Source organism: Diabrotica undecimpunctata, chromosome 2, assembly GCF_040954645.1.
Source record: "Diabrotica undecimpunctata isolate CICGRU chromosome 2, icDiaUnde3, whole genome shotgun sequence".
Classification (NCBI taxonomy): domain Eukaryota; kingdom Metazoa; phylum Arthropoda; class Insecta; order Coleoptera; family Chrysomelidae; genus Diabrotica; species Diabrotica undecimpunctata.
The window spans coordinates 27669229-27681703 of NC_092804.1; the positions used below are offsets into that span (position 1 = coordinate 27669229).

General features: G+C 33.4%; 1 long non-coding RNA gene across 1 annotated transcript in view; it reads left to right on the plus strand.

Annotated features, from left to right (window-relative positions):
• Positions 1-12475, plus strand: part of LOC140434367 (uncharacterized) — a 1119986-nt gene that overhangs the window by 981281 nt on the left and 126230 nt on the right. Inside the window, exon 7 of the long non-coding RNA XR_011950047.1 lies at positions 1172-1225. This is a non-coding gene — a long non-coding RNA (uncharacterized lncRNA). The remainder of the gene's footprint in view (positions 1-1171; positions 1226-12475) is intronic.

Here is a 12475-nt window from a genome sequence, read left to right on the forward strand (position 1 = left end):
ATCATGCTTATTTGTAACATGCTTATGACTTATAGTATAATAGCTCATTCATTTTTTATGATATTTGATATTTTCCTTCCCTTTCCTTTTTTAATATATTTTTTAAAATCTTTAAATTGCATAATATTTTTTTAGTATTTACTTTTGTTTCTTCTCTTTTTGTTTGTGTAAACATCTGTTTTTCAATGTGCCTCCAGTAAGTTGTCATTACATCGTTTTCGCGGTCTTAATACTGATCGTCTTCCTATTGGGGAACCGTCTCACGCCGCCTTTACCACTCTATTTGTCGTCATTCGGTTTATATGATCGGTATATTCTACTCTTCTATATCTTATACAGTCCTTGATATTCTCCATCTTGCATCTACGTCGCGTATCTGTACTACTAGCTCTGTCCCATAGTGTTTTACCATCAATTTTTCTAAATGTTTTCATCTCTGTTGTTTCTAGTATTGTTGGTCTGTTTGTTGTATCGGGTCGTGTTTCTATTGCATATGTCATTATTGGTCTGCTGGCTGTTTTGTAAATTCTGCCTTTAATTTCTTTCCCGATATTGTTATTGCTCCATATTGTTCACTTCCACTTCTGTTTTGAGCATTCCATAGCTAGATACTCTGATGCCTCGATATTTAAACTCCATCACTTGTTCTATTATCTGACCTTTCAGCTTCAATTTACGTATTAGTAAATTTTCTCGAGACAAAAAATTGTTGAGAACGATAAAAGTACGCAAGACTGCATACCTTGGACACATACTAAGAAATAATAAATATAGTCTTCTGCAGGTCATCATGCAGGGTAGAGTCGATGGCAAAAAGGGAATAGGTAGAAAGAGGAAGTCATGGCTGCGAAATATTCGAGACTGGACAAACATGACTGTAGACGAATTATTCCACGTTGCAAAAGACAGAGAAGCTTTTAAAAATGTGGTCGCCAACCTCCGTTAATGGGGACGGCATAGGAAGAAGAAGAAATTTTCTGTTATAACCATGCATTTTGTCTTTTCTGGAGAAATTAACATGTTTTTGACGGTTATATTAAATTGGTGCAGCATACGTTGTAAATCATCTTCACTTTGAGAGAGTACCTATGTAGCATTAACAACTACTGCTTTGAAAGAGTAGTATTAGTAGTACTTAATTTTTGAGATTTAATATTTCTTTTTTTTTCAGACATAATTATCTCAACAATAGTCATGATCTGAACAACAAAGGAATTGCAAAAGGGTAAGTGAATAACAAAATAATTTATAGCTAACCGATATCTTCGGACAACCTAGAAGACCTACAAGTCCTTATGAACAATTTTATCACTAAAAGTGAAACTGGAACAAACCATGAAGTGGAGATATCCAGGAGTGGCTAGTATACCTGTTGAATACAAAGCACGTGGTGTTCGTGTGTATTAAGGTATATAATTTTTTATACCTTAATACACACGAACACCACGTGCTTTGAATTTTATTACTCTTATCTTGTACTTATCACGTACCACAGTCAACAATACGGAATCAATACAAACGTAAAGAACACAAAGATCATGATAATTAGCAAGAAAAATTTTTTCGACCCGGACAATTTTTTTTTTATTTTTTGGACCAATAAAATAGATCTTTTGTAATTTTGCTGTAAAATTAATCGTTTTATAGTTATAAAAAATTTAAAACTAAAACAAAATTACGAATTTCATGCTCAGAAACACAAAAAAATATTATTTTTGAATTCACCATGGACCTAAATTTAAGTTCAAACTTTAGAGAAAACTTACAACAGACCTTTTTGTTTATAATGCTTTGTAGCAAAAAATCTAAAAAAATTTATTGTTACAGATTGTTTAAAAAGATTTGAACAACTTTTAGACTGGGCGACCTCTTGAAACTTATTTTGAGGTATCTTGTGAAAGTGATTATGCAAAAGAATCTCATGGGAATATTTTTCCGAACGAACCCGAGCTTTTCACCTTGTCTATATGTTTATTGCAGTCATCAATTAGTTTAATTACTTTTGTTGGTATTTCATCCTGACCAACCATAAAAACCTAGTTTTATTTCTATAATAGTGTAATCTATTTTCACTTTTTCTTATATCTGGTCCTGATTTGTATTTCAGATCTTCACTGTTTTCTTCTCTTTGATCATCAAATAACTCTTCTATGTACTTTTTCCATACTTTCAGCTTGAATTCATTCTGTGTCTGTAACTATATATCCCTTTTCATCGACCAATACACTGCAATTGTTTTTTCTTTGCATTAGAACTATCATGTTTATTTTATAACAAATCTTTCTTGAAACTGCCGACCAAGATATCGCAGAAATTGGACTGAAAACCTATAGTTCTAAACATGAAGTCGGAAAGCATGGTCCTTACTAAGACATGTTGGATATAGAATAGAATATCGTTTTAACAATAAATGGAAGCTATACGTTAAAAAGAGAAGATTGCTAGGAATGAAAAATTAAAAAACAATCACTTGGAGAAAGGAAGGTAATGAAAACTAACATATCAAAAAGAAACCCATATGGTTTAGAGAGAAAGTGAAGACAAAATGTGAAGAAAATAAGAAAGGAAAGCCTTTTTACAATACAGAACACAACAAACACAACAGGCATACAATAACTATAAACGAATCAGAAATGAAACGAATACTTTAGTTAGGCAAATAAAAAGGGAACACTGACAGAGCTTCTCAAAACCGATGGACCACTACCTACTTTTACGGAACACAAAAAAATATGACGGATGATCAGAGGACAATGAAAAAAGATGAATGAACTAATAAAAACGAAACACATTCAGAAGAAAACATGGGCAGACTAATTTCGATCCCTATTTGCTAAAGCTGACGAAAATAAACCACCAACACCACAGGTGACGACAAACGAAGAAATAAATATTGAGGAAAAAGAGGTAAAGGAAGCATTCCGGAAATTAAAAAATAGAAAATCAATAAGAGAGCACAGAATACCGAATGAACTCCTAAAATATGGAGGGCCAGATCTGACCAAACAACTATTAAAACTAATCCAAAAAATAATAGAACAAAACAAAATTCCTCAAGAATGGAGATCAAGCATCCCAATACCTCTCTTCAAAAAAGGATATCAATCGGACCCGGATAATTACAGAGGAATTAATTTATTAAACACTAAAATTAACAACTAAAGTAATAACAAATAAATTGTGTGAAATTATAACACTAGCAGAAGAACAACAAGGTTTTAGGTCGAGAAGATCATGCACCGACGCTATATTTATAGTGCAAGAGAAATCATTAGAATACAATAAACTGGCATATCTATGTTTTGTGAACCTTAAGAAAGAAATAAAATGCAGAATTTACCAAACCGTCTCGGTAAGAAATAGAAGAGTAGAATGGAACGATCATATAAGCCGAATGACATCAAAAAGAGTAGTAAAAACGGCAGGAGACGGTTCCCTAATAGGAAGACGATCAGTAGGAAGACCACGTAAACGATGGAACAACAACAAAAGAAGAAGAAGAAGAATACGAAGAAGATGTCATCACTTCCTCCGATTATTTTCTTTTTGGACGTTTTATGTGTCCCATACTTACTGTATTAAACTGGTTTCTTAGGGTGTGTTGTTTCGTGGTCTTTGAGGTAGTATTATATAAAAAACAAATAGAGAGTTGTTAGATTTTAGTCTTTTTCTTCAGTGGACAGGAAGGGTGGAAAATATTTAACCCATAAAATAGTAGTGGCTACACGAAAATGGCTATTTTGACTTTATTGACTGCTGTCCTTAAAAGTCCGGTATTAGTTAATTTAAAATATTTTCGTAGGTTATGCAACCAGGGTATTATTCTTCTTCCTGGACCTTGTTTTCCATGCACCTTATCTTAAAATATGGTCGGATTCTTCTCGTTTCGTGTTAGTTAGATCTCCATTTTTATCCCTACATATTGTAAGCCTTGATTGAGGAAATTAATGCTGTAACGAGTTGTTTTGGGGCCTTTCTTCTTTACGCCAACATTATTGCCCGGTTATTTGTGCCAGCTGCATAATGATCTGAATCTATATTTAGCACTTTTTTAGTGTAGAGAACTGTGTAGCATCGATAATCACATAAATTCAAAGAAAAAAAAAATGAATGCGAATGCAAAGCTGTATGTTTGGTTTATTATGGATTTTGTGTTATTATAAAGGTTTTTTTTCGTTTGCTATTTTTATTTTTATTATTAGATGATTTAATCAGTGGTTAGTAAGAACTCATTGTATCTATAAAACACTGAAAACCATATCTGTGTGTAATTTTAAAAAGTTAGGAAACTGTATCTTTAAGTGTTTTAATTATTCATTGTTTCCATGGAGAAACATTAATTCAACATAAATACTTGTAAGATAATTCCGAAATTATATAATAAATCATAGAATAAAATTTCATTTTATTCTGAATTAAAAGTTTGAAGGAGATAAATAAATAAAGTCATTGAAACACTTGGACACACTCTGGAAATTATTTATTATAGTTGACCCAATTCCGCTTTTTAAAATCGCCAAAAAGTTTTGACGACTAAGCATTTCAAGCGTCATATATCTATCTGTCTCTGTTCCTGTCCTCACAGAATCTCGCTTCCCAAAAATAAACGGTCGACCTTCGTCTCAATTGCCAATATTTTGTCTATTGTAAAAAAATACCAAACAAAAAGTTTCTTAGAAGTTCCGAAAGGCTTCCTTAACCCATTACAATCGTTTTATTGTCCCGATTCTATTGGGTTTTTTAGGAGTAAGCAGATTCTTAGACAAATTGGCCTTGTACAGAGTTTTAGAAATATTAGTCTCATAGACGTCGAACAGAAATGTTTTTAAGGGTGGTTATTAATAGTAGGTATTTGTAAATATGCTTCAAAATTATATGTATACATGTATCTTAATATCTTCCAAATATTTTTATCTACTTGTTAAGTCAACGTATTTCATATCATAAAAGTCAGCCTCTACTTCTTCGTTTTTATTATCTAATCTTAGCTTTTTTATCTTCTTATCTTAACTTTTAAATCATGTTGGCCTTTTTTCTGAACACACCAAGAATTTAATTACTTTTCTTTATTCGATAGATTTTTTTTAATTATAACGATTATCAGTAAATGTACTTATTTATCATATTTTAGACTTGTATAGTCTTCGCCAGAAGCAGACAGAACTTTACTGACTTACCATTAGTTAGGAAAACTTACTAGTAGTTCGTAATATTGAAGAAAGCCAAGGAATTTTTTGACTAAGGAATATTAAATTACAGTTTTTATTGAAGATCGCGAAACATATGCCACGTAAGAAAGAATATGGAGATATTGGGACTTAGAATCAGCATAGGAAAAATAAAAAATAAGATTTTGTTGTTCTTCTCTGGAAGCAGCCTGGGAACATACTGCGAGAAAATATAGAGCAAGCGATAAAAGGCAAAATCGGGGAGGATCAGGCAGGCTTCACGGCAGGAAGATCATGCATAGACCACATATACACACTGGAACAACTGTTGGAAACGAAAAAAACTAAAAATAGAGATATACACTTGGCATTTGTGGACCTGAGAAAGGCGTATGACTCTGTACCAAGGTCAGAACTATGGGAGACAATGTACAAATTAGAAATACAGACGGAACTCATAGAAGCTACAAAAGCTCTGTATAAAGAAAATAAAGTGTCCATTAAAATGGGAACAAGAATCATAGGAGACTTCACCACAACAAAAGGGCTCCTGCAGGGTTGTTCCACATCTCCAACCCTATTCAAAATATACTTAGAGAAAGCCTTGACTACATGGAAAAGAAAATGCGAAGGCATTGGAGTAGCGGTACGGAACGAATACCTATATACTTTAAGTTTTGCAGACGATCAAGTAGTGATTGCACAAGACCAAGACGACCTCAGCTACATGATGAAGAAACTACAAGAAGAATATACCAAAGCTGGCCTAGATATTAACCTCGCGAAAACAGAGTACCTATCTACAAGTGAAGAAGACATAGAAGATCTACAGATTGATGACAACGTAACAATCAAAGGAAAGGATAAATTCAAATACCCGGGGTTTATAATCACGAAAAAGGCAACAACAGAGGAAGAAATTACACAAAGATTAGGACAAACAAGAACAGCAATCCGACAACTTAACTCAGTATGGTGGGATAGACACCTAAATATGAAGACAAAAACGCAGATTTATAAAACATTAGTGCGAAGTATTATGACATATGGGACTGAAAATTGGATCATAAACAAGAAAAATAGCAGTAAGATAGTAGCAACAGAGATGGAATGCCTGCGAAGATGCTGCAGAGTAACAAGAATGGATAGGAGAAGTAATGACGAAATAAAGCAAAGAACATCAATAGAAACAGACATACTAACATATATAGAACAAAAAAGACTAAAGTGGTATGGACATGTAAGAAGAACTAGCGACAGCAGATGGATAAAGAGAATAACCGAATGGAGCCCCATAGGAAGAAGGAAAAGAGGACGACCCCGAAAATCCTGGAGGAACGAAGTAGACGACGCCATGAGTAAGAGAGGACTAAACGATGGAGAATGGAACAACAGAGAGAGATGGAAACGGTTGAGCGAGGGAAGGCAGTGAATACTGTAGAATCCCTAAATATATATATATATATATATATATATATATATATATATATATATATATATATATATATATAAGTTCTGTCGAAGATATCTTACTACGCTGAGATTTCGCCTTTAAAACTCGGCCACTAAGACCCATTTGGGACAAAGTCCACGATGTCCAAGTTGGTCTTCATGTCCATTTCATCCCTACGAGTTAAGACGAAATGCCAAGCTCATGCTAAAGCTATAAACCCCCAGAGTTCGCCATGTCTTTTGGGCATCGCTTATGCAATGGTTGTGATATAATTCAAGATTGGAGAGCGCAATAGACGCAGCATAAATTTCACCGTATGGTAAGCCAGTTGTGATGCGACTGTCTGGTCATTTGCCATTTGAGCATGGTGTACTTTTGACTGTGTTTATATGTGATACCTTATTTGCACCTACCCTATTGTTGTATATCTCTCTAGGACATTCACTATTAGAAACTGGGATGCGCCGTGTCGGTTATAGGGACTTTCCTACACAGTTTATCATGCGCAGGATCCTACTTAGTTTAGAGCTCTGCTTGGCACAGACCGGCACCGATATTTCTAGGAAGGGTTTTATAATAATATTAATATTATTTCCACTGGTTTTATTGTCTTGAGTAAATGTTTATGTAAAACATTGACAAAAAATTGAAAAGTTTTTATAGCGACACCTTGCAGCAAAGTGCACTTACTTAGTACTTACTTAGGTTTAGATATCTGTGAATAGTATAACTAGTTACGGAGATGTTAAAGAAGAAGTACGACAACAAAGCTTCTATCTAATTAGCCTTCTTCGGTCCATCTTTGGACATAGGCCTCCCCAATCTTTTTCCATTCTTCTCTGTCTGCCGCTACAGTCATCCACCTAGAGCCCACGTGCTTCTTGATATCATCTGCCTATCTCATTTGGGGTCTTCCTCTGCTTCGTTGATATTCCCACGGTCTTTAACTTATAAGAATTTTGTTCCATCGGCTTCTTTTTGTCTTATATTGTGTCCGGCAAATCTCCATTTCAATTTTGCAACTTCTTGTCTAACATCCCTCACTTTTGTTTTCTCTCTTATCCACTCGTTTCTCTTTTTATCCATTAGTATTATGTGCAACATTTGTCTTTCCATTGCTCTTTGGGTTTTTATGATTTTGTCCATGTTTGTAAATGTCTACGTTTGGGAACCATAAGTGAGAACAGGGAGTACCCATTGATTGTATACTTTGGTCTTAAGATGCTGTGGATATCTTTTGTTTTTAAGAATGTAGCTTAGTTTGCCAAATGCAGCCCATGCCAGTCTAACTCGTCTTTTTATCTCTGCTATTTGGTTTTCTTTGTTCAGTTTTATAGTTTAACCCAGATATATATAATCCTGAATTTGTTCTATTTCAAATTGTCCGTTCCTCATTGTGATGTCTTCATCTGTATTTGTTATGATTTTGGTCTTGCTGTAATTCATATTAAGGCCTATCTTTCCAGCTTCTAAGTCCAGTTCTTTCATCATTTTAAATAATTCTTCCTTTTTATCGGTTATGCGATGTCATCAGCGTACCTAAGATGGTTCAAGCGTTGTCCACAAATTTTTATATCTTTTTTTTTAACAACAAAGCTTAAAAGCAAGTAAAGCGGCGGGATCTCCTAATGACATAATCTGGAAGAACAAACACCTGAGACAAGACACAATAACAAGAATCTATAAAGCAGCAATTAGACCTATATTAACATACACGGCGGAAACAAGACCTGACACATCTAAATCGAGACGACTACTAGAAACAACAAAGATGAATATCAAGGAAAAGTCTGTTGGACAGGGAGAGAAGCGAAAACAGAAGTAGAGCATGCAATATAGAAGACCTAAATGGATGGGTGACAAAACGGAAACAGGAGTGGAACAAACACATTAGTAGAATGGCAGAGGATAGGATAGTAAACATAGCACGAGATAAGTCACCACATAAACGAAGAAGTATTGGCAGACGAAGAAAAAGACGGTGCGATAATTTAAACAATTTAGGAGGCTAGAATTGAAGAATAAACAGGCTTTAAAGTCTACATACAAGAAGAAAAAACTTAATAAGCCTCCAAATCTTAATAAGAAAAGTCCAAAATAATGATGAATTTGCGGAAGTCATCGCTAACTACCATTAGAGACGGCATTTTAAGAAAAAGAAAGGATACTTCTTAGGCCTCTTAATTGTAAATTTGCGGGTTGCTCTCAAACAATCCCTATAATCGACTTGTAATCCACTTTATAACATTATATAGGATACTAGTTTTGTTGTTCCATATACTATTTAAACTTTCCCACTTGTTTTACCAGAAACTATATCTATTTTTAAAATCTTTTCATGTCAACCAACATAGAAGTAATTTTAAAACACATCGAGAATATTTCAACAGCGTAACACAAACAATCGCTTTTTACTATCGTATGAACGATGCCTAATAAATTATCGGAAAGATTCCTTTTGAAAAATTTCTCAGATATGCCCATGTTTACGGTCTTCCGGTGCGGTCAATATTTTGACCTCAAAAGGGCTATTTACTAGTTTCGGACAAGGATATGAGGGTGTGTGTAATGTTTCAGATTTGTTGGGGGTGAGAGGCATCTTGTTTGGCCCAACCGATTGCATGTTTTCTCAGTTTAAAATTACCGGTAAGAGGTGTAAATATGTATCGATTGTTGGGTGAGTCGACAATGCGAGAAATAAATGGCGAGCTTTCGAAATTATGCAGTTTTTTCACTTCAGTGAGTCTGTGAAACAATATCGGTTATCGGTATTATAATAATTGGATGTGAGGTGGATGTGTGGTCTATATTTTACATAGTGAGGTTTTTAGTGATAACAGGTGGTGATTTAAATTTATAAATAGTAGTGGCCGAACAAAATGTGGTTTTGGCAATGTATTGCAGTTACAATGTAAGTATGTTTTCTGTATTTTAGGAAATAGGTTAAGGAATAAACCAAATAAGCACTTTGCTTAGTACACCAAGGAAGTACGAGTTCAGAATATACGTGAACTTTGCTGACCCTCAAGAAATATATACCTAGCAGGTAGAAATAATTCCTTGTGAAAATTAATAAATAATTTTTGGTCATTTTCCAGAATTTTTAATTGTATCGCTTTTCACTATTCTGAGTTGCTCGTGTAACATTAGCGAAGTTTCTTCTTCTTCTTCGTCTTTATAAGCAATTCTGCTTGTGCATTGGTGGATTGATACTGTAACCGTTTCAAAAGATTTAAAAGAAAATCATTATAAATTTCAATAATTTTTTTTTAAATAAAACTTCTAACCCCATCTATCTGTCAAGTACCTACTTGTAGCCGACTCAAGGATTCTTCTGTAATTCCCAAATATATCCGGTAGATGAGCATATTTTTCAACTTGTCGCTCACGCCCAATTTCCAGATTCAGGCGCCATGATAGCGCTTCGCTCTTTTCTGTTAAGACCGTCCAACCGTTAAGACGTGTTTCCAAAGTGGGTCTCAATTCAGAGGTGAGCAAATAAATCCTTTTCTTGTCCATATTTCAGATAGATATTTATTTTTTTAGACCCTTATTGGAGAGGCTATAATGCTGATATTATATTTCTAATACTCGTCGCAAGATAGTATTGCTATGGAGTTATTCCAGATCATGGCCCAGTAGCAGTATCTTTTTTTGGAATCCCTAACCCCTCTTATCTAGGATGGTGGTGATTTGATATAGTACGTAGCTGAATCAATGGTTTATTTGGTGACATTAAATAAGAAGAGAAACAGAGCAGATTAAGGTTGTACCAATTTTTATTATACCTACTTTCAAGACAACAGAAATGATTATGAACTCAAAAAAAAATGAAAATATAGTGAAGTGTTCTAATTTAATTTAAAGGTTTATTTTCTTCATTGTTCCTAGTTGATAAATAACTATATTATTTTCAATGTAAACAAATTTCGAAATTTGGGGTTAATATATATATCCATTCATTTTCTTTATAACCAATTCTTAATTTAATACGATACAAAGATTTTTTGTTTATGATAATGTTAACATAAAATAATATTTTGGAATCCCTTTGGGATGACGTAACTTTTAATGTTTTCTTTTTGTTCATTACTAAGAAATAATAAAGAATAGTTTTCTTGTAAACTTTCAATAAATCTTAATTTTTTTGCTCTTCCCCTTCGAGGATAAACCAGGGGTGGCGTCCAATAATAAATAATAATTTCATATTATCTAATTGTGCTTGAATTTAAAATACGATATAGTTTCTATAACCCCGCCCTATTCTCTTCGACAACGAGCGATTCTGGCCTTTGTAATATTATTGTAGCACGGCAAGCGTTACAAAATGGCGCGCCAATCGTGGAGCGTGTATCTTCATTATAAAAACAACGTAATATGTTTATGATTTCTGTTTACATTTCGTATTTTAGACTCAAGTTGTTTGTGTATTTGCTTTTACCCAATTTTTGTTTAATCAGTTTAGAATTTTTTCTGTAAAGTATTTATATGTATTCGTTTTTAATCTTCGTAAAATTGCGTAGAAATATTCTCGTCGTATTTTTAATTTTGTGAAATACATAATACGTATTTGGAATGTTTATTACGTGTGCATTTTAATGGTCGTATTTTGAATGGTAAGATAATCGTCTGTTTATTCCCAGTCCGTCTATGTAAACATTCCATAAGTGAGAAATGAATTTTGTTTATTTCTTTTTTTAGTGTTCAGATTGATTGAAACCTTGAAATTATTCCGGCTAATATGTCTCGACAATTTGTATAGTCCTCAATTCTTTTTCTTTGCAGTTCAGTCTTTTGTTTATAGAAGCATAATAATTATATTCCTCAATGTGTTTATTTTAAATAAACGAAATGGCACTTAGCGTTCGTTATTTGAAAAATCAATTAAGTGAATTTTATTTCTTAACCTTGATTCATGGTTTTTATTTGCGGCAAACTGTTGGGAACTATATCTATATACAGGCTGTCCCGACCTACCTAATTCTAAAATATGTTATCTGGATTCGTGTAGAATACTTACGCGAAATATTTTTTTTGCGAGGATTTGAAGTTGAGTTCTTTGATCTTGGATGTTTTTAATGTTTAATCTGTTATCTGTTAAATTTTCTTTTTAATTTGTCTTTCGTTTATTTTAAAAATTTATTTTTTCATAGTTTAACTTTTTCGTACTTTGAAAAGAAAATTTCATTTCCTGAAAAGGAAAATGCTTTCTATATTTTACAGTCCATGGTTCTTTTGTTTTGAATGTATAAGGAAGTAATGATATGACTTCGTTTTTCTCTGCCTAAGGCGTCTTTGTTGAGAATATAGAGCGGAAATATTGTTATTATCCTTCTGTTATGTTATTTTATATCTTTGTGTGGTCAGATGTAGTAGAAGTATGTTTTTGGTACTGGAACTTATTTTTGTTTTGTGGTTTTAACTTTTTTTTTCTCGAGATGTCCTGTAGGACGTACAGGCACGTGACCTGTATTATTGTATCTTGAGTTATTTGTGTGATGTCAGACTGTTGTATACGCAGCAGCTTTCTTTTTTTGTCGTTGACATTTTTGCGGTCTTCTAATAGTTTATTAGACCACATATATCTTTTTGCTTTGAGACTTTTGGTTAAGGCTCAAAAGCTTTCATTTATTATCTTGTGTTCATGATATGGTACAAGTGAGGTTGAAGTAGTTTGCTGTTGTCTATTGTGACTCTTTGTATAAACAGAGGTGAAACAACCCGCTGCCGCCTATTGTGAATTTATCTTTTATCTTTATGTCGACGTTAAGACCACGTTTGTTTAACAATTGAAATAGTTCTGGTACTACCGTTAAATGACCCACTGAGAATGAAAAGTTTATATTATTTTGAC